At 39.2% G+C, this 25,975-nt stretch overlaps 1 long non-coding RNA gene across 3 annotated transcripts in view; it reads right to left on the bottom strand.

Moving 5' to 3' along the window:
- Nucleotides 1-24,620, bottom strand: part of Gm28905 — a 192,673-nt gene extending 168,053 nt beyond the window's left edge. For all 3 annotated transcript variants that reach the window (XR_003948829.1, XR_871455.3, XR_871454.3), the window contains exon 1: nt 23,820-24,620. This is a non-coding gene — a long non-coding RNA (predicted gene 28905). The remainder of the gene's footprint in view (nt 1-23,819) is intronic.
- Between the last annotated feature and the right edge of the window lie 1,355 nt (nt 24,621-25,975).

Genomic DNA, 25,975 nt, shown 5'->3' with positions numbered 1-25,975 from the left:
AAAACATCCCTGGAAGGAGTTACAGAGACAAAGTTTGGAGCTGAGATGAAAGGATGGATCATTCAGAGACTGCCCCACCTGGGGATCCATCCCTTAATCAGCCACCAAATGCTGACACTATTGCATACAATAGCAAGATTTTGCCGAAAGGACACTGATATAGCTGTCTCTTGTGAGGCTATTCCAGTGCCTGGCAAATACAGAAGTGAATGCTCACAGTCAGCTATTGCATGGAACACAGGGCCCCCAATGGAAGAGCTAGAGAAAGTACCCAAGGAGCTGAAGCTGTCTGCAACCCCATAGGTGGAACAATATGAACTAACCAGTACCCCCAGAGCTCATGTCTCTAGCTGCATATGTAGCAGAAGATTGCCTAGTTGGTCATCATTGGGAAGAGAGGCCCCTTGGTCTTGCAAACTTTGTATGCCCCAATACAAGGGAACACCAGGGTCAAGAAGTAGGAGTGGGTAATATAGCTGTCTCTTGTGAGACTATGCCGGGGCCTAGCAAACACAGAATTGGATGCTCACAGTCAGCTATTGGATGGATCACAAGACCCCCAGTGGAGGAGCTAGAGAAAGTACCCAAGGAGCTAAAGGGATCTGCAACCCTATAGGTGGAACAACAATATGAACTAACCAGTACCCTGGAGCTCTTGACTTTAGCTGCATATGTATCAAAAGATGGCCTAGTCGGCCATCACTGGAAAGAGAGGCCCATTGGTCGTGCAAACTTTATATGCCCCAATACAGGGGAACACCAGGGCCAAAAAGTGGGAGTGGGTGGGTAGGGGAGTGGGGGGAGGGTATGGGGGACTTTTGGAATAGCATTGGAAATGTAAATGAGGAAAATACCTAATAAAAAATATTTAAAAAAAAAGAAGTGGGAGTGCGTGCATAGGGGAGCACAAGGGGGGAGCGTATAGGGGACCTTTGAGATAGCATTTGAAATGTAAATGAAGAAAATACCTAATAAAAAAATTGAGAAAAAAAAAAAGAAGGAGGAGGAGGAGGAGGAGGAGGAGGAGGAGGAGGAGGAGAAGGAGAAGGAGAAGGAGAAGGAGAAGGAGAAGGAGAAGGAGAAGGAGAAGGAGAAGGAGAAGGAGAAGGAGAAGGAGAAGGAGAAGGAGAAGGAGAAGGAGAAGGAGGAGAAGGAGAAGGAGAAGGAGAAGGAGAAGGAGAAGGAGAAGGAGAAGGAGAAGGAAAGAAGCAGCAGCCTGATGCCAATGCTGTTCCTTGGAACTGGAGCTAGTTCATAGTGGGTATAGATAAGTTTTCTCCTAGCCGTTTGGTAAAGATTATATGAAAATGATTATCACATCAGTACCATCTTTAAGAAAATAATGGTTTTTTTCTCATTTATTTGGCAAATTATGCTTACTAGTGACTCAGGTGTAGACTTCTGAGTGTCAAAGAAGCCTGCATGCACAAGCGCGTGCGCGCACATACACACACACACACACACACACACACACACACACACACAAACACACAGAGGCACAATAAGCCCATTTACTCTGAAAGACAATAAATAATTCTTTTAGTTCACTGTGATTGCTGGATTTTGCAGACAAGTAACCATGCTATGAAACTGACACTACAAAAAAAAAATCATTATTTCCAAGAAAACAAGAACAAATCAATAATCAGTCCACATAGAGGGAAGAAAGTCTCCCGAAGTCCCTTATGCCATGGAATAAAAATCAAGGCTCTGTCCTTGGCCTGGTGGGGCAGTTCTCACTGGCAGTCCTTGTGGTGCTTGAGTGATATCATGTCCTCCAGTGCAGCAGTCCTTTCCCTGGACAGATTCCATAAGTCATATAAAAGTCTTCTTGGTGCGTTGTCATAGTAGAGGTGACAGGGACCTCAAAGTGGGAGAGGGCCGTGCAGCATACAAGATGACCACTAATGTTTATATCAGCACTTATTGATATTGTGATGTGTCAATGCAAGAAGTGGCCATACTATCCCAAATGTGAAGATGATTTCTAATTTCAGCTAACAAGTTTATATAAAGTATTCCTGGTTTCCCTTTGTTTAATTTTTGGAATCTGTAAGGCAATGATTCCCAACATTTCTAATGCTGTGACCCTTTAACACAGTTCTTCATGTTGTGGGGAACCCCAACCATAATTTTTTTTACTATTTCATCACTGTTACTTTGCTACCATTATGAATTATAATGAAAATATCTGTGTTTTCCAATGGTCTTAGGTGACCCCCAAAGTGGTGTCAAACCACAGGTTGAAAACTGCTGTCTAAGGAGGTTTTTTTGTTTTGTTTTGTTGTTGTTGTTTTTTAATGTATAGGAGCACATCTTAAATATCTCGGAAATACCAGAAGAGGGCCTCAGATCCCATTACAGATGGTTGTGAGCCACCATGTGGTTGCTGGGAATTGAACTCAGGACCTGTGTAAGAGCAGCCAGTTCTCTTAGCCACTGAGCCATCTCTCCAGCCTTCATCTAAGGAGATTTTAACCAAAGCATTGAAGGTCTAAGAGAGAAGACAAGGAAGAGGCCAAAGTGAAGAAGGGAAGAAGGGAAGCGTGGGTCCTACTCACCTTGGTGTGCGAGCTATGGCACCTGCCTTTGTTTTTCCCTCCACAGATTCAACTTCCTCACTAATAAAACAATGAGTGTACCTAGCTAGAATTGCTCTCATCTTCCAGTGAACTAGGTAAGCACCTAGCACAACTGTATAAAGACAGTGAACACCAATAGGAAAATACCTCACACAATAAACCGTCTTGGCTTTTAGGTAAAACGGAAATTCTCAAGAGAGTTGAAGTCAAGTTGATGCTGCCCTTGGAAAGTAGAATGACCAACATAGGTCTAAGGACCTCTCCACCTAGTCTGTGTCAAGAAGACATAAAACTACCCACAACAAATGACTAGTGCAATTTACCCTGAACACACAGGGTATCTAACTAGGGGGAGATGTTGTCAGATGGAATTCAGTCGGATGATCTCAAACCCCATCAGGCTGTCTTCACCTTCCACCTCATGATCAAACGGCACTACAATCTTCTCACTGTTGCCCAAGCCATTGCAAGGAGAGGAAGAAGTAGCCACTAATGTTGTCTGTCAGAAAATATACAAAAGTGCTGGGCTTCTAAGAGGGCAAGAGCCAGGGCACAGCCACAGTCGAATCAAAGCAAAACCAAACTTTGAATGTGTGAATAACTCAATACTCAATGTGTAGGATTCACTCATGAATCCTAGGCTCCTCCAAGGGGCTGGAGTCACTTTCCAGCTCTGCTCTCTGTCACACACACAGCTTAAATTCTAGACTTCAGTTGGCTCCATCCCACAGTTGCTGTTGTGCTTGGACATCCCAATGTACTGGCATCTCCAGGATGCTGGAATCTCCTGCTACAATAGGTCTGTACTTTCACCAATTGCCTCTCCTAGGCATAAATCCTCATAGTGCCAAGCCTCAACTCCTCCGAATGACCCCTTCAATCATGGACCTTCAACTGCCAATGAAGATGAAAATCACCTCTCCTTGTCTTAATGTGTCTTAGTTACAGTTTCTGCTGTTAAATGAAATACCATGAGCAAACGCAAACTAAGGAGGAAAGGGCTTAATGGCCTTGTACTTCCATATCATTGTTTACCATTGAAGTAAGTCAAAACAAGAACTAAAATGGGGCAGAAACCAGGAGGTAAGAGCTGATGCAGAGGCCATGGAGAGATGCTGCTTTCTGGCTTGCTCCTCATGGCTTGCTCAGCCTGCTTTCTTCTAGAACCCAGGACCACCATCCCAGGGATGTAACCACCCAAAATGGGCTGGGCCTTCTTCCATCCATCACTCATTAAGAAAATTCTCTGCAGGCTTGCCTGCCCTCCTATCTTACTGAGGCATTTCTTAGTCAAGGGTTCCTTCTCTCAGATTACTCCGGCTGTGTCAAGTGAAATAAAAGTAGGCAGCACGAAGGCCAGCACAGGTGATCTGGACCACACACAGTATTTAACTAGGGGGAGAGGTTTGCACATGGAATTCAGTCAAATGGGTCCAAACCCCGTCACATTATCATCACCTCCCACCCCATGATTAAGCAGCATGGTGGTCTCCACCCTATTGCCCAAGACACTGCAAGAAGAGGAAGCAATAGCAACTCATGGTCTTTCTGTAGCGGCTTCGGGGAGGTTTACAAAAGCCCTGTGCTTGTTGCAAACTTCCTGACGTCTCTGAAGCCATCCCCATGGCAATTGCACATCCCTTATCCCTTTCATAATTGCCTACACCAGAAGATCTTCAGAGCTAGAGCAGGCCTGGGACTACACGGAAAGGCCTTGAGACTTCGCTCTATACTGGGTGAGAAGAAGAAAAATCTCTATTTCATTTTACCAATTGTTACTGTGACAGCATCTGTACCTAACCAAAGAATCTGAGGCAAAGAATGGGCAATACACTAAGAGCATGCAAAGAAAAAAAACCACAATTATGTGTATCTCAGGTTCAAAGAACAAGAGAAAAACATTCAGAGGATAAATGAGTGCAGCCTGAACTCAGTCTCCGCCATCTCCTCATCCTTAATAAGCAGAGTGAGCTCAGCCCAGCCTCTGGCAGAGAACAAAAGGCAAAAGGAAGGATCTTTTCTTCTTTACTTTCTACCATGCTTAAATTAAGGTCCACAGGAAAGCAAACTGTGCAGGAGACAGCGCAGAGAGTCTATTTCATCTCCTAAATCAGGCTTAATGACTCCTCTACTCAGAAACCTGAAGCCAAAAGATTGCGGGCTCCACATTCTTCGTTTTGGTTTTGTGAGACAGGGTTTCACTGTGTTTTGATTCACCACCAAAGACCTCACCTTCTTCAGTCTTCCCCTCCCCTAATAAATAGCTAAGACACATCTGAGACAGGGCAAAAAAATGAGAAAGACACGAAGTTCACAAAATATTATTTTTCCCCATCAACTCTAATGGGAAATAAGCTCTCACCAAAAAAAAAAAAAAAACAAAAACAAAAAAACAAAAAAAACCATGCCCTCAGCACATCCGTAGTGTGCTGGGATCGTACCCTGCTTCTTCCTTCATGCCTTTCCTGACAGCACAGCCCCTTATCCCTAACCACATCAGCAGTTATAACTTAGACCAAATTATGTACTTGTGTGATTCATTTATATTAAGAGTTTGAACACACTTCAAAAAGAAAACGCAAATAGGTTGGATGTCATCAAAATTAGAAACATTTATGCATCAGATAACATTAACACAGAATGAAAGAAACAACCCAAGAGATTACATATGTGATAAATTTGTATATGAGATGAAAAATGTATATGTGATATACAATTGACATGCAGACTATATAAAGGATTCTTCATGCTAAGAAGAGTGAAGAAAAACATCATTATAAAAATAAGCAAGGAACTTGAATTTCACCAGATAAGATTTACAAATGGCCACTAAGCCCATGATAGTGTATACAACATCACTAGCCACACTGTGAGGTCATTAGGATGACTTCGAACAAAGGGAAAGTTTGGTGAAGTTCATTCTCTGGCAACACATTGTGCTTTACTGCTGATCTGTGTAAGATGGTCTACCCACTATGGAAGACTCTATATACATATATGTGTTACTCAAAAACCTCGATTAGAACTATGTAGTATAGCAGAACTATTTGTAAAAGAAATAAAAAATAAGGGCTCAAATAGAACTGTGAATTCCCACATACATAATAGCATCATTAGCTGTCATAATCTATCATTAAAAGATAGATGCAATCCAAGAGATCCATTCACACATAAACAGATAAATACTATATATGTTGTATAAATACTATATATTCATATACATAAACTATATTTTTAGGAGGATCTTATATTGTACCAAGGTTTGCCTACAACTCTTGGCAATGTTTTTTTGCCTCTCACATCCTGGAACCAGTCAATAGGACTCATGTGGTAGCATATCCTTTAGAAAGAAAAAAAGAACAAAGTCCTAGTAAATGCTACAAATTCATGAGTTTTGAAACATTATATTAAGTTAAGCAAATCAGCTCCACAGAGTGAAATCTATGTAATTCCATATAAATTGGCTATTCAAAGATGTCATAGAGACAGGAATGTACTGATGCTTTCCAGGAAAATCGGGAAAGCAGCAATGGAAAACTATTAAGTAATAGGCAAAGTTGGAATATGGAAAGATAAACAGACTTCTAGAGATACCCAGTTGTATTGGCTCTTTCGCAGTATGGATCCACCCAATGCCCCTGAACCATATATTAAAAAAAATGATTAAGATGAAAAACGATTTTCCAAACACATTGGTATACACCTTTAAACCCAACACTTTGGAGGAAGAAACAGGCAGGTCTCTGTGAGTTCAAGGCCAACCTGATCTACAGATCCAGTTCTAGGACAGCCAGGGCTACTTAAAGAGACTCTAGTTTGAACAAAATTTGTGTGTGTGTGTGTGTGTGTGTGTGTGTGTGTGTGTGTGTGTGTGTGTGTAGTCCAAGTGTCAAGGTTAGCACCATGGCTCTCACAAACATTATCTGAGATGCCTGTAACACAGTAATTTAGCTTTTTTCTTTCCCTTATTCTTATCTGCAAATGTGATAATCTGGGTACTTAAGTCACAAAATTTTATGTAAGGCAATCAAAGAAAAATCCTAGAATACAATGAATGTACAAAATATAGCTGTGATTATTGATATCATTTCATTTGCTAGAGATGAGCCTCTTCCATTCCTGCATCCCACATAGAATATTGTCCTTGCCCTACTAAGAACTTACTGATTGAAATATTCATCAACTCACAACACCAGTGGTTGTTCTTTCAACACCAAATATAAATAAGTATTGATTCCTTCATATTCTTGAAAAACAGAAAAGGGTCCTTGAGCAAGAACCAAACATTTATAAAGGCCTATCTAAATTATCTTCAAAAGAATATAGCTCATATTGCTATGATACAATGCAAGGGGAATCAAATGATTATTATTGAGTCATTCTAGCCAACATGGAAAGTCAGCCACATAGTACATAGCACTTAACTATTTGGGACAGAATCACATAAAGAAGAAATTAGAGTTAACCAGATGGCAAAAATCTATTTGACTAGCACATATCATAGACTGAAATGTGACACACACAAAGAACACAAGCAATAAATTCTGAAAGGGGTTCAGGACCCACTTCCAAGTGTCAAGGTAAATGTATAAGGAAGCTATCGGTTTTGAGTTTGGGACATGACTTATTGGGCTTTTGCTAATTCTCTCTATTTCTGATGAAACTAATTTAACGTAAGACTCTACCTTTAAATTACTATAATAAAATATTAACATCAGTGTTCAAATAGAATGAGTGATTTCTGGAATGTTCAACTTTTCCATGAGCTTTGCCTAAGACAAGCTTTTAAAACCATGGATTACTGCTGTCTTCTAAAATAGCCTTCTATCAAAGTGAGAACAAATTCTTTTAAGGATTACTCCTCCAACAGTTTGAGTGACTCTTTTTCACAGTTATCTTTCTCAGAACCCACACCCCAAAGCTTCATAATTCCATTAAATCAGTGCACAGCTGGGCAATTCTTTCTTTGCTCACATTATAGCGATCCCCAGGGAGTTTATGTAAATCTATGGAAATTCATTTTAAAGGCAGTACTCAGAAAGGGTGCATCCTCATTAACTAAACGATTATCTCTACAAACAAGCTAAAAGCAACATGCTGCAGAGCTAATTTAAACTTTCCATCAGGAAAACAAAACCACTCTCTTGCTTATTGAAGCCTTATCTAAGTACAATCAAAACTGTAAGACAAAAGACTTTGAAGATGTACAAATAGATACTAGGGGTTAATATAGCTGCTGTCAGGCTGTAGGGTCTGAATGCCTGCCTCTTTACTCTTCTCATTGCCTAGACTCCACTGTGCAATGTTAATTTAAAAAAAAATCTTGTAATTCACGGGCTCTCTGGAAAGACCTGGATAAAAGGAAAATGGAGCAACCTTTCCATGCGCTACAAAGGATACTCAAGTCAATCCCATTGATAATTGGGCTTCAGGCACTGGGGTGTGGCTCAGTGGTCAAGCACTTGTCTTGATGTGTAACAGCCAGAACTAGCTAAATAGATCTTCCCAGCTGCTCGGCATAACTGGGTCACAGTTCACACTATCCAGGGCTGCCACTCATTTCCAGCTGCTTTCATTCTTCCTGAGAATATGGGCAACATTTCCTTTGAGATTAAATGTGGCATTTTTTTCCCAACTCCCCCAAATTAAAGCAACATTATCTATTCACAAAATCTGTATCTCTAGGCTTTCTTTCCATGGTATTCCATAGACTATGAAGTCACTATAAAAACTGAATAGACACTCAAGTCACCACCATGAGCACAAAGCAGAAAGTAAAAAACATGTTTAGAAACCCAACAGTTGGTTTTTGGGGCAGGCGAGAGCCACATAACTTCTGAGGCGGCGCCATCTTCGGCTCCAGACAACCGGCCACCTTCCTGGTGAGTGCACAGGGATTCGCCAGCCCAAGAGGTTTGTGCCTCAGGCCCCGGCGGCGGGAGTCTCCTTGGATCCAGGACTCCTCGGAGGGCAGGCTGCACGGGTGACGGTGTGGAATACAGAGGCCAGCCATTTCTGGTACAGGCAAGAGCCACAGAGCTTCTGAGGCGGCGCCATCTTTGGCTCCAGACAGCCGGCCACCTTCCTGGCCAAAGCAACACAGCTTCTGGGAAAGATCCTGTTTTGGGCCTTCATCTTCAGCCAGGAGGAGGTCCAAACACCAGATAACTGTGCACCTTCCCTGAAAGAGGAGAGCTTGCCTGCAGAGACTGCTCTGACCACTGAAACTCAGAGGAGAGAGCTAGTCTCCCACGTCTGCTGATAGAGGGTAACAAAATCAACAGAGGAACAATCTCTAAACAAAGACAACTATAACAACTAACTCCAGAGATTGCCAGATGGCGAAAGGTAAACGTAAGAATCCTACTAACAGGAACCAAGACCACTCACCATCATCAGAACCCAGCACTCCCACTTCGCCCAGTCCAGGGCATCCTAACACACCTGAAAAGGTAGACCTGGATTTAAAAGCATTTCTCATGATGATGGTAGAGGACATAAAGAAGGAATTTAATAACTCACTTAAAGAAATACAGGAAAACACTGCTAAAGAGTTACAAGTCCTTAAAGAAAAACAGGAAAACACAACCAAACAGGTAGAAGTCCTTATAAAAAAACAGGAAAACACATCCAAACAGGTGATAGAAATGAACAAAACCATACTAGACCTAAAAAGGGAAGTAGACACAATAAAGAAAACCCAAAGTGAGGCAACGCTGGAGATAGAAACCCTAGGAAAGAAATCTGGAACCATAGACGCGAGCATCAGCAACAGAATACAAGAGATGGAAGAGAGAATCTCAGGTGCAGAAGATTCCATAGAGAACATCGGCACAACAATCAAAGAAAATGGAAAATGCAAAAGATCCTAACTCAAAACATCCAGGAAATCCAGGACACAATGAGAAGACCAAATCTACGGATAACAGGAGTGGATGAGAATGAAGATTTTCAACTCAAAGGACCAGCAAACATCTTCAACAAAATTATTGAAGAAAACTTCCCGAATCTAAAGAAAGAGATGCCCATGAACATACAAGAAGCCTACAGAACTCCAAATAGACTGGACCAGAAAAGAAATTCCTCCCGACACATAATAATCAGAACAATAAATGCACTAAATAAAGATAGAATACTAAAAGCAGTAAGGGAAAAAGGTCAAGTAACATATAAAGGCAAGCCTATCAGAATTACACCAGATTTTTCACCAGAGACTATGAAAGCCAGAAGAGCCTGGACAGATGTTATACAGACACTAAGAGAACACAAATTCCAGCCCAGACGACTATACCCAGCCAAACTCTCAATTACCATAGATGGAGAAACCAAAGTATTCCACGACAAAACTAAATTCACCCATTATCTCTCCACGAATCCAGCCCTTCAAAGGATAATAACAGAAAAAAACCAATAGAAGGACGGGAACCACGCCCTAGAAAAAAACAAGAAGATAATCCCTCAACAAAACTAAAAGAAGACAGCCACAAGAACAGAATGCCAACTCTAACAACAAAAATAACAGGAAGCAACAATTACTTTTCCTTAATATCTCTTAATATCAATGGTCTCAACTCCCCAATAAAAAGACATAGACTAAAAGACTGGCTACACAAACAGGACCCAACATTCTGCTGCTTACAGGAAACCCATCTCAGGGAAAAAGACAGACACTACCTCAGAGTGAAAGGCTGGAAAACAATTTTCCAAGCAAATGGTCTGAAGAAACAAGCTGGAGTAGCCATTTTAATATCGGATAAAATCGACTTCCAACCCAAAGTTATCAAAAAAGACAAGAAGGGACACTTCAGACTCATCAAAGGTAAAATCCTCCAAGAGGAACTCACAATTCTGAATATCTACGCTCCAAATGCAAGGGCTGCCACATTCATTAAAGACACTTTAGTAAAGCTCAAAGCACACGTTGCACCTCACACAATAATAGTGGGAGACTTCAACACACCACTTTCATCAATGGACAGATCGTGGAAACAGAAACTAAACAGGGACACAGTGAAACTAACAGAAGTTATGAAACAAATGTACCTGACAGATATCTACAGAACATTTTATCCTAAAACAAAAGGATATACCTTCTTCTCAGCACCTCACGGGACCTTCTCCAAAATTGACCATATAATTGGTCACAAAATAGGCCTCAAGAGATACAAAAATATTGAAATTGTCCCATGTATCCTATCAGACCACCATGGCCTAAGACTGATCTTCAATAACAACATAAATAATGGAAAGCCAACATTCACATGGAAACTGAACAACACTCTTCTCAATGATACCTTGGTCAAGAAAGGAATAAAGAAAGAAATTAAAGACTTTTTAGAGTTTAATGAAAATGAAGCCACAACATACCCAAACCTATGGGACACAATGAAAGCATTTTTGAGAGGGAAACTCATAGCTCTGAGTGCCTCCAAGAAGAAACGGAAGAGAGCACATACTAGCAGCTTGACAACACATCTAAAAGCTTTAGAAAAAAAGGAAGCAAATTCACCCAAGAGGAGTAGACAGCAGGAAATAATCAAACTCAGGGGTGAAATCAACCAAGTGGAAACAAGAAGAACTATTCAAAGAATTAACCAAACGAGGAGTTGGTTCTTTGAGAAAATCAACAAGATAGATAAACCCTTAGCTAGACTCACTAAAGGGCACAGAGACAAAATCCTAATTAACAAAATCAGAAATGAAAAGGAAGACATAACAACAGATCCTGAAGAAATCCAAAACACCATCAGATCCTTCTACAAAAGGCTATACTCAACAAAACTGGAAAACCTGGAAGAAATGGACAAATTTCTGGACAGATACCAGGTACCAAAGTTGAATCAGGATCAAGTTGACCATCTAAACAGTCCCATATCACCTAAAGAAATAGAAGCAGTTATTACTAGTCTCCCAGCCAAAAAAAGCCCAGGACCAGACGGGTTTAGTGCAGAGTTCTATCAGACCTTCAAAGAAGATTTAATTCCAGTTCTGCACAAACTATTTCACAAAATAGAAGTAGAAGGTACTCTACACAACTCATTTTATGAAGCCACTATTACTCTGATACCTAAACCATAGAAAGACCCAACAAAGATTGAGAACTTCATATCAATTTCTCTTATGAATATCGATGCAAAAATCCTCAATAAAATTCTCGCTAACCGAATCCAAGAACATATTAAAGCAATCATCCATCCTGACCAAGTAGGTTTTATTCCAGGGATGCAGGGATGGTTTAATATATGAAAATCCATCAATGTAATCCATTATATAAACAAACTCAAAGACAAAAACCACATGATCATCTCGTTAGATGCAGAAAAAGCATTTGACAAGATCCAACACTCATTCATGATAAAAGTTTTGGAAAGATCAGGAATTCAAGGCCCATACCTAAACATGATAAAAGCAATCTACAGCAAACCAGTAGCCAACATCAAAGTAAATGGAAATAAGTTGGAAGCAATCCCACTAAAATCAGGGAGTAGACAAGGCCGACCACTTTCTCCCTACCTTTTCAACATAGTACTTGAAGTATTAGCCAGACCAATTCGACAACAAAAGGAGATCGAGGGGATACAAATTGGAAAAGAGGAAGTCAAAATATGACTTTTTGAAGATGATATGATAGTATATATAAGTGACCCTAAAAATTCCACCAGAGAACTCCTAAACCTGATAAACAGCTTTGGTGAAGTAGCTGGATATAAAATAAACTCAAACAAGTCAATGGCCTTTCTCTATACAAAGAATAAACAGGCTGAGAAAAAAATTAGGGAAACAACACCCTTCTCAATAGTCACAAATAATATAAAATATCTTGGCGTGACTCTAACTAAGGAAGTGAAAGATCTGTATGATAAAAACTTCAAATCTCTGAAGAAAGAAATTAAAGAAGATCTCAGAAGATGGAAAGATCTCCCATGCTCATGGATTGGCAGGATCAACATTGTAAAAATGGCTATCTTGCCAAAAGCAATCTACAGATTCAATGCAATCCCCATCAAAATTCCAACTCAATTCTTCAACGAATTAGAAGGAGCAATTTGCAAATTCATCTGGAATAACAAAAAACCCAGGATAGCAAAAAGTCTTCTCAAGGATAAAAGAACCTCTGGTGGAATCACCATGCCTGACCTAAAGCTTTACTACAGAGCAATTGTGATAAAAACTGCATGGTACTGGTATAGAGACAGACAAGTAGACCAATGGAATAGAATTGAAGACCCAGAAATGAACCCACACACCTATGGTCACTTGATCTTCGACAAGGGAGATAAAACCATCCATTGGAAGAAAGACAGCATTTTCAACAATTGGTGCTGGCACAACTGGTTGTTATCGTGTAGAAGAATGCGAATCGATCCATACTTATCTCCTTGTACTAAGGTCAAATCTAAGTGGATCAAGGAACTTCACATAAAAACACAAACACTGAAACTTATAGAGGATAAAGTGGGGAAAAGCCTTGAAGATATGGGCACAGGGGAAAAATTCCTGAACAGAATAGCAATGGCTTGTGCTGTAAGATCGAGAATTGACAAATGGGACCTAATGAAACTCCAAAGTTTCTGCAAGGCAAAAGACACCGTCAATAAGACAAAAAGCCCACCAACAGATTGGGAAAGGATCTTTACCTATCCTAAATCAGATAGGGGACTAATATCCAACATATATAAAGAACTCAAGAAGGTGGACTTCAGAAAATCAAATAACCCCATTAAAAAATGGGGCTCAGAACTGAACAAAGAGTTCTCACCTGAGGAATACCGAATGGCAGAGAAGCACCTGAAAAAATGTTCAACATCCTTAATCATCAGGGAAATGCAAATCAAAACAACCCTGAGATTCCACCTCACACCAGTCAGAATGGCTAAGATCAAAAATTCAGGTGACAGCAGATGCTGGCGTGGATGTGGAGAAAGAGGAACACTCCTCCATTGTTGGTGGGATTGCAGGCTTGTACAACCACTCTGGAAATCAGTCTGGCGGTTCCTCAGGAAATTGGACACAGTACTACCGGAGGATCCTGCAATACCTCTCCTGGGCATATATCCAGAAGATGTCCCAACTGGTAAGAAGGACACATGCTCCACTATGTTCATAGCAGCCTCATTTATAATAGCCAGAAGCTGGAAAGAACCCAGATGCCCCTCAACAGAGGAATGGATACAGAAAATGTGGTACATCTACACAATGGAGTACTACTCAGCTATTAAAAAGAATGAATTTATGAAATTCCTAGCCAAATGGATGGACCTGGAGGGCATCATCCTGAGTGAGGTAACACATTCACAAAGGAACTCACACAATATGTACTCAATGATAAGTGGATATAAGCCCTAAACCTAGGATACCCAAGATATAAGATACAATTTGCTAAACACATGAAACTCAAGAAGAATGAAGACTGAAGTGTGGACACTATGCCCCTCCATAGAATTGGGAACAAAACACCCATGGAAGGAGTTGCAGAGACAAAGTTTGGAGCTGAGATGAAAGGATGGACCATGTAGAGACTGCCATATCCAGGGATCCACCCCATAATCAGCATCCAAACGCTGACACCATTGCATACACTAGCAAGATTTTATTGAAAGGACCCAGATGTAGCTGTCTCTTGTGAGACTATGCCAGGGCCTAGCAAACACAGAAGTGGATGCTCACAGTCAGCTAATGGATGGATCACAGGGCTCCCAATGCAGGAGCTAGAGAAAGTACCCAAGGAGCTAAAGGGATCTGCAACCCTATAGGTGGAACAACATTATGAACTAACCAGTACCCCGGAGCTCTTGACTCTAGCTGCATATGTATCAAAAGATGGCCTAGTCGGCCATCACTGGAAAGAGAGGCCCATTGGACATGCAAACTTTATATGCCCCAGTACAGGGGAACGCCAGGGCCAAAAAGGTGGAGTGGGTGGGTAGGGGAGTGGGGGTGGGTGGGTATGGGGGACTTTTGGTATAGCATTGGAAATGTAAATGAGCTAAATACATAATAAAAAATGGAAAAAAAAAGAAACCCAACAGTTATAAAATAAAAAATTTTCAAATAAAATACAAGTAAAACATTTAAAGAAATAATGAAAATGCAAAAGCAAGATAAAACTTTCTCCAAATATTAATATTTAAGTATTAAGTAATATTTTTAAACATTTAAGAATAAAAATTATAATAAAAATTACCATAACAAAATTTTCTAGTTGGGTTAGCTTACACCTTACATAAGCCAGATGGAGGATTAGGAAATGCAAAGGCTTCTCTGAAGAAATCACCTAATGAGTCAGAGAAAAAGAAGCAACATAGGAAAAAGAGGAATTACGGAGAAAAAGATGAAAGCATAATGACATTACGTGTCAACGAATGAGAAACAAATGATCAGGACTGATGAAATTTTGAAAGGCATGTGACAAAACACATATCCTTTGTCCTTGTATGGGGAGAAAAATGGTCGACAGCATGGTGACACATGCCTGTCATCCAAGCACAAGTCAGGTAGATACTGAAGGATTGGGGAGGTTAGGAATTCAAGGCTGACTTCAACTACACGGTGACTTTATGTCAGCCTGGGTTACATAAGAAACATGTTTCACAAGAGAAAAAGGAGAAGAAAGAGGAGGAGAAAGAGGAGAAAGGGGAGGAGGAAAGTGGGAGTAAGAAGAGAAAAGGAAGATAGAAGGAAGAGGAAAGTGACTAGAAGAAAGGGAACAGTGAGCAGGATTTCAGCTTCCAGTTTTAGATGCTGGGGTATGAGAATCCATGAATATAAATAAAGATGCAAAAGTTAAAATTAAGAAAAGCTTACAAAATAAAGAACTAAAGCATAATAGACGATAAATGAATGTAACTGCATTTTTAAAATCACTTTAAATTTTTGTTCCCCATCTCTTTGAGAAGAGGGATCTTATTACCCTCTGGGAAATCTATGCTCTATAGCTGCATTGGGAAAGTTTATGGCAGGCATGATGCTTTTGGAGAGGTGTATCTGGGCTTTTAGAGGGTTGGAGCTTCTACTTTCTATCCCTTGGAACAATCTTGTAGGATTGGTTACAACAAATGGCATATGGCTACCACTCTTCAGTGGGGGACATGAGGACAAGCTCTATATTACAAGGAATGAGGAAGCGAGGTTAAGCACTTTGTATGTCCTCACCAAACCCCAAGACACAGAAATGAAATTGTCCTGGGCTCTAGGAACCCAATAGGACCATCTGCATGTCACCAGATAGAGTAGTCAATACCATATGGGCAACAGAGTAATCTGGGCATTGTATGTGAGGACTCAACCTATCAAATCACAAGAGACAATCAAACCATGCCTCTAAATTTTCCCAATCTGCATTAGGCAGCAAAAGATAAAAGGAGCAATAAGCAAAGCCAAAGGTAGCCAAAGTCAGTTTAAAAAAACAAACTGACATCTGTGCACCATTTCTAGTGACTAGGCCTGGAGATACAGCCCAGTGACAGTCTTCGCCCACCATGTGTCAACCCTCAGTTTAATTTACAGCCAAAATTAAAAGTAGAAATGTAGATTAGACATTTAAAAAGTAAGAAATACTTAAAAGCAAACAGGTACATTTCTAGAAAACACTATAATTTACCAAAGAAAACTACATAAGGAAAAGGAAAAACAGGAAACTTGAATAAATTCATAAGCATTGAGTATAAATCATTAATTTCAATAATCTTCCATTTCTCCTCAAACAAACAAGAACACTAGTTCCTACAGTATGACAGATATTTTTTTTCCATCATGCACAGACTCATGTGTCTTCCAAAACAAGTCAAAACAAAGGCTCATGCCTCTCTCTATATATATAAATGTATCAGACTCTTAGCTATAAGCAATCGATAAAATTAATTTTTCTGGAGAAAAGAGAGAGGGAAGTTCCCAAACACAATTTTTCACATGAGAATATGTTTCTTAAAACGTAAGGATAAGGATGAAAAGGGTCTCTCTGGAAGAGTCAGAAAATTATATATCCAATGTCATTAAGATGAACATGGAAGTATAGTAATGACACTATCATGACTGTACTGAATGTTTGCCAGAGTACAAGTGACTTGTTTTTAGAATATCCACCAATGTGAATTTATTCCATTAGCTTTTAAGAGCTGGAAAAATAAGAAAACCATAAAATTGCAGCTACGAATATCTGCATAAGATCTATACTTAACTGGTCCTGTCAATGCCCTGTGGAGGAGCAGGAGCACACAGGGTTCACCTCTCTTTGAGAATCTACAGACAACTGAGGATGGATGTGAGAAGGGGGAGGGAAAGGAAAGGGGGAGGGGAGGAGAAGGGAAGATGGAGGCATTTGATTCAGTGGTGGAATCCCTTGTATGGAGCCCAGGCTCTCACTGTGTTCCTGCAGATAGCCTTAATAAAATCCAATGTGTCACAAGGGGAAACACAAGAGACACGAAATCAGAAAGAAGTTTCATTAAAAGAAACCTCTCTTTACAGCAAATGGTGTTTCCTCTGAGATAGAAACATCCTAAGAAAGCTCATTAGGGTGGAAGGTAAATAACTCAAAGTAGAGCAAATTCACTGTGTCCCCCCTTCCCAAGAGTAAGCAAGACTATTGAGAGTCACTCTCAGATAAGAGAAACCAGCCCAGATTCCCAAAAGCAATTTAGACTGACTGAGTCACCTGCAAAGGCTATCCTATCTGCTGAGATGGCTGTAGGCTGTGCAGTATGCACCAGGTTACCCAGAAGTTTTCATGAGCTGTCACCTGTGCTGGGGTTGGCTTTGATGATACAATTGTTCTTGAGTCATTTCTGCTCCTCTAAGTAACCCCTCACCCATATTCCTGTAATTAACTCCAATAAAATTTACTGGTTCACAAAGTGGTGGCATCTTCCATCTGAAGTTTGGTCTGTTGTAGGCTCTTTCTAGGGTAGATGGAAAATGTTTTTTTTTTTCCTAAGAGCCAGTAACTGAATAGCATTACCACTACCACCATCACCACCACCACTGTCAACAACAACAAAATTAGACAGGATGTTGAGATCAACATATTCGGGGGAGTCCACCCCCATAAGATAGCTCTACACTATAACTTCTGCATCTATGACTTAGAAAACATAACTGAAGAAAGGAAGTAAAGATTGTAAGAGCCAGAATCCTAAGCAGTCTCTCATAGAAATGGCTACATAATCAAGACTGGAACAATGGTATACAATAGACATGCTAACATGAAGGGGGGGGGGCAATCTCATGGAGTTCAGACCCTAGACAAAACTAAAGGCAACTGATGACTGCTGAGGGAGAGGGAGAAGGGGACGGGGAGGGGGGAAGGGGGAGGGGGAGGGAGAGAGAATGAATTAACCTCTCCCAGAGTTGAATCTTCTTACTGGTTGTATAATACAAAGACAATCAATCCTGAAATTGGATACAAATAAGCAAAAACAGACTCAGTAAGTTGTATCTATAAATATCTGTGCACAAGCAAATACACACACACACACACACACACACACACACACACACACACACATATATATATATATATATATATATATATATATATATATATATATATGCAATAATAATAATTAAAGAAAAAGAAGTTATCAACTTGAGAGTAAACGAGGCATGAGAGAGGCTTGAGGAAAGATAACTGGAGAAGCTGAGGACGAAAGGGGCAGTGATGTAAGTATTTCAATTAGAAAACATTTAAAAAGTATGGAGACAGGTGGCAATGGGGGTGAAATGATTGAAATATATTACGCACTTGTATGAAAATGTCATAATATAATGTACCTTTATATATAATAATATTCATAGTTAATGTATGCCAATACATTTAAAAGCAAAATTAACTGAGTAGATATGTAAAAAAAATGAAAAAGCATTTACTGGAAAAATTTTTATAATGCTCAGAATAAACTAATCTCAGAAAATTAAAAATAAAATAGAATAAAATTTAGCATCTAGGATAAAAACAGCAGGACAAAGAAAAGAGGGCATGATATTTTCATTATCTATACTCACTGAAGCACAGCAGACATTTTCTAATTCATTTTATTAGGTTATCATAGTAATAACAAAGGCTTTAAGCAATAATTAATAAGTAAAGCAGTACAATACCAACATTAGATCATGGAACATAATTATAAAAGCCACAGACAGACTGGAGGCATATAACTTAATCTGATGCAGAAGGCCAAGAAGCTGTCAAAGTCAAGTTCTGAAAAAGAAGGAATGTAAAACAACTGGAGAATTTTCAAATGAACTTTAATTCTATTCCAACATGTTACACGAATATACACAACAGATGAAATAAATGAAAATACGAGGAAAAGTAGACAAATGTGTATCTTATGCATGTTTACACATGTGCACGTGTGTGTGAACGTGTGTGCATATGCATGTGAACCCCTGAGGTCCATGTTAGGTGTCTTACTTAATCACTTCCCACCTTAGTTTTTGAGAAAAAGTCTCCTACTCAAGCTGGGACTTGGCAATTAAGTAGGAATTCTCCTGTCTCCATCTCCCCAGTTGTAGAATTAAAGACATGCACCCTCTTTGACGCCAGTGCACAGGAAATGCTTTACTGACTGTGTCATCTCCTCATTGGATGATATGAAACCCAGAACAGAAAGCATGAGAGAATGAACAGATTGCGCATGTAAAAACAAAAGGTATCGAGAAGGAACGGCAAATGGCTATGGAAACAAATGTTTTGGGTTTTGTTGGAATTGAATTTAATACACAAATAAAAACTGTCCAGTGCCACGAGAATCCCAAGTGAAGGACACGAGTTTGTTGTAAATAGTATTTTTCTCTAACAGTTTGCTATGACTGAAAATTATGATCAAACAAGTCTCACTTTTATGCCTATCAATTCATTTATTTCTTGGAACCACTTTAAAAACAAGTATTACAATTCTTTTAATTTATAACCTTTTTTTTCTAGCAATTCCACTTCTAGGATTTTACAGTCAAAATAATTTAGCATCTACCAATTATACATCAAACAATTTGAACACTCTTTCAATGTAAAAGTCATACAATAGTTTAAGATTGTATATAAAAGAAACAGGAACACATGCTCCACTATGTTCAGAGAAGCCTTATTTATAATAGCCAGAAGCTGGAAACAACCCAGATGTCCTTCAACGTAGGAATGGAAATAGAAAATGTGATACATTTACAAAATAAAGCTATAAAAAACAATGACTTAATGAAATTCTTAGGCAAATGGATAGAACTAGAAAATATAATCCTGAGTGAGATAACCTAATCACAAAAGAACACACATTGTATGCACTCACTGATAAGTGGATATTAGCCCAAAAGCTCAGAATATCCAAGATACAATTCACAGACCACATGAGGCTCAAGAAGAAGGAAGACCAAAATGTGGATGCTTCGGTCCTTCTTAGAAAGGGGAACAAAATACTCATGGGAGGAAATAAGGAGACAAAGTGTAGAGCAGAGACTGAAGGAAAGGCCATCCAGGGATGCCCCACCTGGGGATCCATCCCATATACAGTCACCAAATCCAGACACTATTGTGAGTGTCAACAAGTGCATGCTGACAGGAGACTGATATAGCTGCCTCCTGAGAGGCCCTGCCAGAGCCTAACCAATAGTTAAAGGACTGACAGAGTTGAAGGGGTTTGCAACCCCATAGGAAGAACAACAATATCAACCAACCAGAACTCCCACCCCCACCCCCAGAGCTCCCAGGGACTAAACCACCAATCAAAGAGTATACACATGGAGGGACCCATGGCTTCAGCTGCATATGTGGCAAAGGATGGCCTTGTTGGGCATCAATGGGAAGAGAGGCTCTTGGTCCTGTGAAGGCTTGATGCCCCAGTGTAGGGTAGGGATGGATGGGTGGGGAACACCCTCATAGAAGCAGGGAGAGGGGAATGGGATAGGGGGATACTGCAGGGGAAAGTGGAAAAGGGGATAACATTTGAAATGTAAATAAAGAAAATATATTTAAAAAAAGAAAAAAGAAAGCTAAAATTCCATATATACATAGATTCTTCTATGTATGTGCAAATTTTTATATATACATGATGTCGGCAATAGACTAAGAAAACTTTATCAAAATGATTAAGTCATTTAGGTATATTTATCTCAATATAACTTTATGTTATTTAAGTTAAATGTCTATAAATACAAAAACCTAGTCACATAATACTGCTATATAAAAATAGTAACTTACAAACCAGTGTGAAGAGTATATAATCATTTCATAAAAAGGTGATGTTTGAACCTTAGATTTAAACCTAAGTTTTAATGCATGGTTTGTGCCTGTCAGCATGCATATATGTGTGCAGGTACCTGCAGAGATCATAAAAGAATATTGAATCCCCTAGAGATAGAAGTCAGGCAATTGTGGGCTACAGGATACAGGTGCTAGGAACTGAACTCGGGTACTCTGCAAGAACAGTAAGTGCTATTCACTTCATGGCCAACTCTACAGTCCCCTTACCTAAAATCTTGTGAGAAATAATATGCAGAACATGGAATAAACATTTGTTCAATCATGACGCTGTCCTTTGTGTTCTGAGCTTTTTTACATAATGTGTCAACAATAAACATGAATGATTTGCTCATGAAAGAAGAGTCTAAGAACAAGATGGTGAGCTATAACAATGAAGAAGACAGAGAACACTCACTTCAGTATATCTTCTACTATGGAATGCTCTTTGTCTGCTTGCACAACAACATTACACCTGATTACCCTCTTTCTGGAATTCTGTCAGATCTTCTGCATACAGTTTTGACAGACTCATACCGTGCACTTGATTTTGTTTCCTAATTGTTTCACTTTTCAAAGCAATGTCACTCAGCAAAGTTTTATAAATATTCTTAGACTACTTTCAAACAACATAACATTTCAAAATGTTAAGTGAGTTTAACTGAATCACCATTGGCAGCTAAATTTAGTTTATAGTTACAAACTTTGCCAAAAGAACAGAACTTGATAGATGGGTTGTGCAGAATTACCAAGGATTGACAGAGTAGTGACTCTGGATGGAAGTCGTTGAGCTAGATCAAGACAAACTGATGTAATAGCACACCAAGTGCAAGCCTGTAGCAGAGGTTGAAATTCTTCTGCTGGTTAACTTAGGGAGAGTCACCAGAATGTATCACCATGTTATGAATACATCACAGACCCTCTCTGTGTCTGTGTGTGTCTCTCTGACTCTGTCTCACCGTCTCTGTGTGTGTGTCTCTCTGTGTCTCTCTCTGTGTCTCCCTATCATCATGATTCTTTGGTGTCTGTGATTTTGCAGTACCTGTATAGTCTTAGGTCCTTCAAACAACTATATTTAAGGAATAGTGGAATTGACACAAAGACCAAGTAGAGTGGAGAGAATAACAACCATATCAGTATTCCTTTTCTGAGCCCAAGATTTCAAAAATATATTGACCTATCTGTTCTTCCACAAATGTTACAAAATATGATTAAGACCTTCTCAGTTAAAATCTGTTGTATTAAGCTCACATGTTTTCCTTTGTTTGTACAAAAGACTTTTTTCCCTAATGAGATACACATGATGCTATCATTAAAAAAGATAATATGCATTCTTTTTTTTTTCTTTTTTCTTTTTTTTTCTTTTTGAGACAGGGTTTCTCTGTATAGCCCTGGCTGTCCTGGAACTCACTCTGTAGACCAGGCTAGCCTCGAACTCAGAAATCCGCCTGCCTCTGCCTCCTGAGTGCTGGGATTAAAGGCGTGTGCCACCACTGGCACACGGGGGCTGGCAAGATGGCTCAGTGTTTAAGAGCACAGACCCAAAGGACCCCGAGTTCAAATCCCAGCAACCACCTGGTGCCTAACAACTATCCATGATAAAATGCATTCTTAAACATTCTATAAAACACTATTGTTGGCATTCTGTTTTTAAAATGATTTTGCAAGCTCTTTTTTTCTTTTTTATTTTTTTATTAGATATTTTCTTTATTTACATTTAAATTTCAAATGCTATCCCGAAAGTTCCCTATACCCTCCCCCTGCCCTGCTCCCCTACCCACCCACTCCCACTTCTTGGCCCTGGCATTCCCCTGTACTGAAGCATATAAAGTTTGCAATACCAAGGGGCCTCTCTTCCCAATGATGGTCGACTAGGCCATCTTCTGCTACATATGCAGCTAGAGACATGAGCTCTGGGCATATTGGTTAGCTTTTAAGAAGCATGTGAACATGTCAGCTGACATCACTTGCAGTTCCTCTTATTTAGAAACACACTCCAATCTTCTAACACAATCTACATTTTTCAATATTAACTAAAAATTTCTCAAGACTTGAAAAATGATGTATTCTTGGGGAATAATCAACACAGATTAGAAATAATGAAGTTTCATGGCACAGTAAAATTTTGCAGATAATTTGAAAGGATTGAGTATCTGGATGGGGTATGGATAGCTCCCTTTATTAAGATGTTTACCCATATTACTTTACATTAAAAAATAAAGGCTGTGTCTTATTTCACCATAGTCTCTGACGAGCAAACTGATTATTTTAATGCTTTTCAAATAAAAATATTCTTATCTCAATTCTGTAATTCAGTGTATAATAAAAAGTATGAGATGGATGAAATGAATAGGTTAGACAAACAAATGGAGAAGTTCACTTTTTCTTTGAAGTGGTACACAATTACTTTTAAGACTTTTTTAAATTAGCAGAACCATTCCCTCATTTTCTAATGAGGATCAACATTGCCATACTAAGCTTGAGAACTAATTCTTATAATGGGCACCATATAAACATTGGAAATGTCTCACAAATTAATAGACACATTAATGTTTGACTTCACATTGAATGCCACAGAACAACCTTCAGATGAACACAGTTACATACAGCGAAACTCATATATGAGTTTTCTGCTTTCTTTCACTGAAATAAACACTGAAGTGTTCATCTTTTTGTTGTTGTGGTTGCTGCTGCTGTTTTAGCAAGGTAAACAAAGAAAGCCTAGCAAGGTGGCTCTTACTTCACTATCTCTTTCTGAGCTAGTTATTTACCTACGTGCTATAGAACATTAGTAATTATTTTTCTTTCTCAAATTTTAGGGCATTTTAGCTTTATTTAGATTTCTAATAAACAAGACATTGTGGTACTCTGAGTATTTCCCTGCCCTGTCCATCCCAGACAGGAGATAATTTTTCTTCAAATCCTAGTGCACACATGTAAACATTACTCAAAGCAAGGCAACAAGTGAGAGGCACGGTTAAAATAAGAACTCAGGCGATCTGACTCACAATCCAGCATTCAACCCTTAGAGCTTGCAGCTTTTCTTTGTCCTCTTTGCTGTGAATCAAGATACTTGTTCCTTTGCAGGGTGTTTCTGCTGCAAATGCACTTTCTACCGCATTATGCAATGAAGTCAGAAGCCTGAGCTGGTGACATCAATGCAGGTTACTATGGTAACCCCTGCCATAAGTATTACAGGTTCAGTGTAGGCTCAGAAAAGGTGGATTTCATTTGAGAAGGAGAATAAGGAGCATTCTCATCTTTCATTGCAACAATAATTGGTGGGGAAATATTTTACAAATAAGCCATCAATTTCATGTTGGTATATTATCATTGAAATCACTTCTCTAATATATTATTTTAAAAAAAACATTCACAACAGAAGTAGCAACACCATTGACCTTCCCAAATAACACAGCTACATGATCCATGTCCAAAATCAAACAAACAAACAAACAAAAAACCCAACTCACTGCAGCATAGCAAATTATCCCACATACTTTGTTCTCAGAGAAGTAAAGTCTCTGTGTGTGTGTGTGTGTGTGTGTGTGTGTACATTACCTGTTATGCATAAATTCATAATGGCACAATGACAACACAATCACCAGAATTATAATGGGGCCTCACAATTGCATATATGAGAGCAGTTTTACAGCAGAAGTCTATTTTTAGCAAAGTAGCTGTAAAGATCATCTTCCTTATTTTCCTGAAATATCTCAATTTAAGTAGTGAGATGCATTTACTCATGGAGTTTTTATTTTAAAAGATTTTTTTGACTTCACATTTTTAAGCCTGAAATTAAAGCACACAGGACAATAGTTCCAAAGATTGGACTCTTCCTCAGAGTCTTTGCTTGTAATCACTCACCATCATCAACAAGAAAACCTTAATTCACTTCTGCAAACACCTCTGCTGGGCTGCAACCTGTGGCACATTAGGTATACGATGCATGCAACACAAAGACGCCTATGAAAAGTTCTTGTGTGACGTTGATAGTTACAACAGTAATAATACAAATGACCACAGGAAGCACACCAATTGTCAAGCACACAGTTAGCTCTATGTCCGTCTCACTTAAGAGTCACCCCATACAATGAAGGGGGTAGCATTATCTCTACAGATAAAAACTAAAGTTCAAAAGGGGTAAAGTGGCTTCCCAAAAATTACACAGCTTCCTAGAACTACAGACAGCATGTGAATTTGGGGCTGAGTCCAAGATTTTATTAACCAGAATTTATGGACAAAATTCCTATTACTAAAATAAAATTCAGGAGCTGTTATCATGATAACATTGAGCACACTATTCCTCAGTGAAGAGTTCATCAGTACAAAGAGGCTTTTGCATTGTATTTTGATTCCTGGATGCACATCATGGTTTATTTTCCTACTTACAACATTTGTCCGTATAATGTAGTTTTTCCTGAAGATGCTGTTTTATACTTTGGGTGGAGGATGAAAATATAGTCTCATCATCAGAAGCTGGAAATACACATACAAAAGGAGCCCACAGTCATCCATTCTTACACCATACACACACAGAAACAACTCACAAGGAATTAAAGATTTAAACGTAAACTGTGAGAAAAAATAGAAGAAGCCTTTGGGGCCTCCTCTCCTGAGCTGACCCTACATGGGGGAGCATTTTTCCTTTCTTAATGAACCTTTTCCCTCCTTGCAAACCCACACTCCTGCAATGAATCGGCTTCCACTAAGCAGCCCTCAGAGCACACAAGGCAATAATTACAAAGACTGGCTTCCTCCCTCCACAGAGCCTTTGTCTTTAATCACTTACCATCTTCAAGGAGAAAACCTTAATTCAATTCACAAACACCTTTGGGTCCATGCTGGGCCTACAACCTGGGGCATGAAATTCTAACTTCCTACCCTGCATTTTCAAAGCTGAATATGCTTTTTCCCTAATAACCTAATTTTGAAAAGCAGAAGTTTCTTGCGTTGTTTTTTCTTTCTCTCTCCTGCCAGTTGCCAAGATTTAAAGATTGTCTGCTTGATTTTCTTGCCAGCTCTTATCAAATGTTCCCCAAGCTTTAAAAAACAAACAAACAAACAAGCAAAGAAACAAAATATAGGAGCAAAGCCCCTTTACCTGACCTTTGTAGTTTGACACAAAAGACATGAATAACAAAATCAAGAGCTACTTACAGAA

The sequence above is a fragment of the Mus musculus genome, chromosome 10 (assembly GCF_000001635.26).
Source record: "Mus musculus strain C57BL/6J chromosome 10, GRCm38.p6 C57BL/6J".
Taxonomy (NCBI): domain Eukaryota; kingdom Metazoa; phylum Chordata; class Mammalia; order Rodentia; family Muridae; genus Mus; species Mus musculus.
The sequence above is the reverse complement of the archived record's forward strand: the minus strand, read 5'-3'. Positions and strand labels throughout refer to the sequence as shown.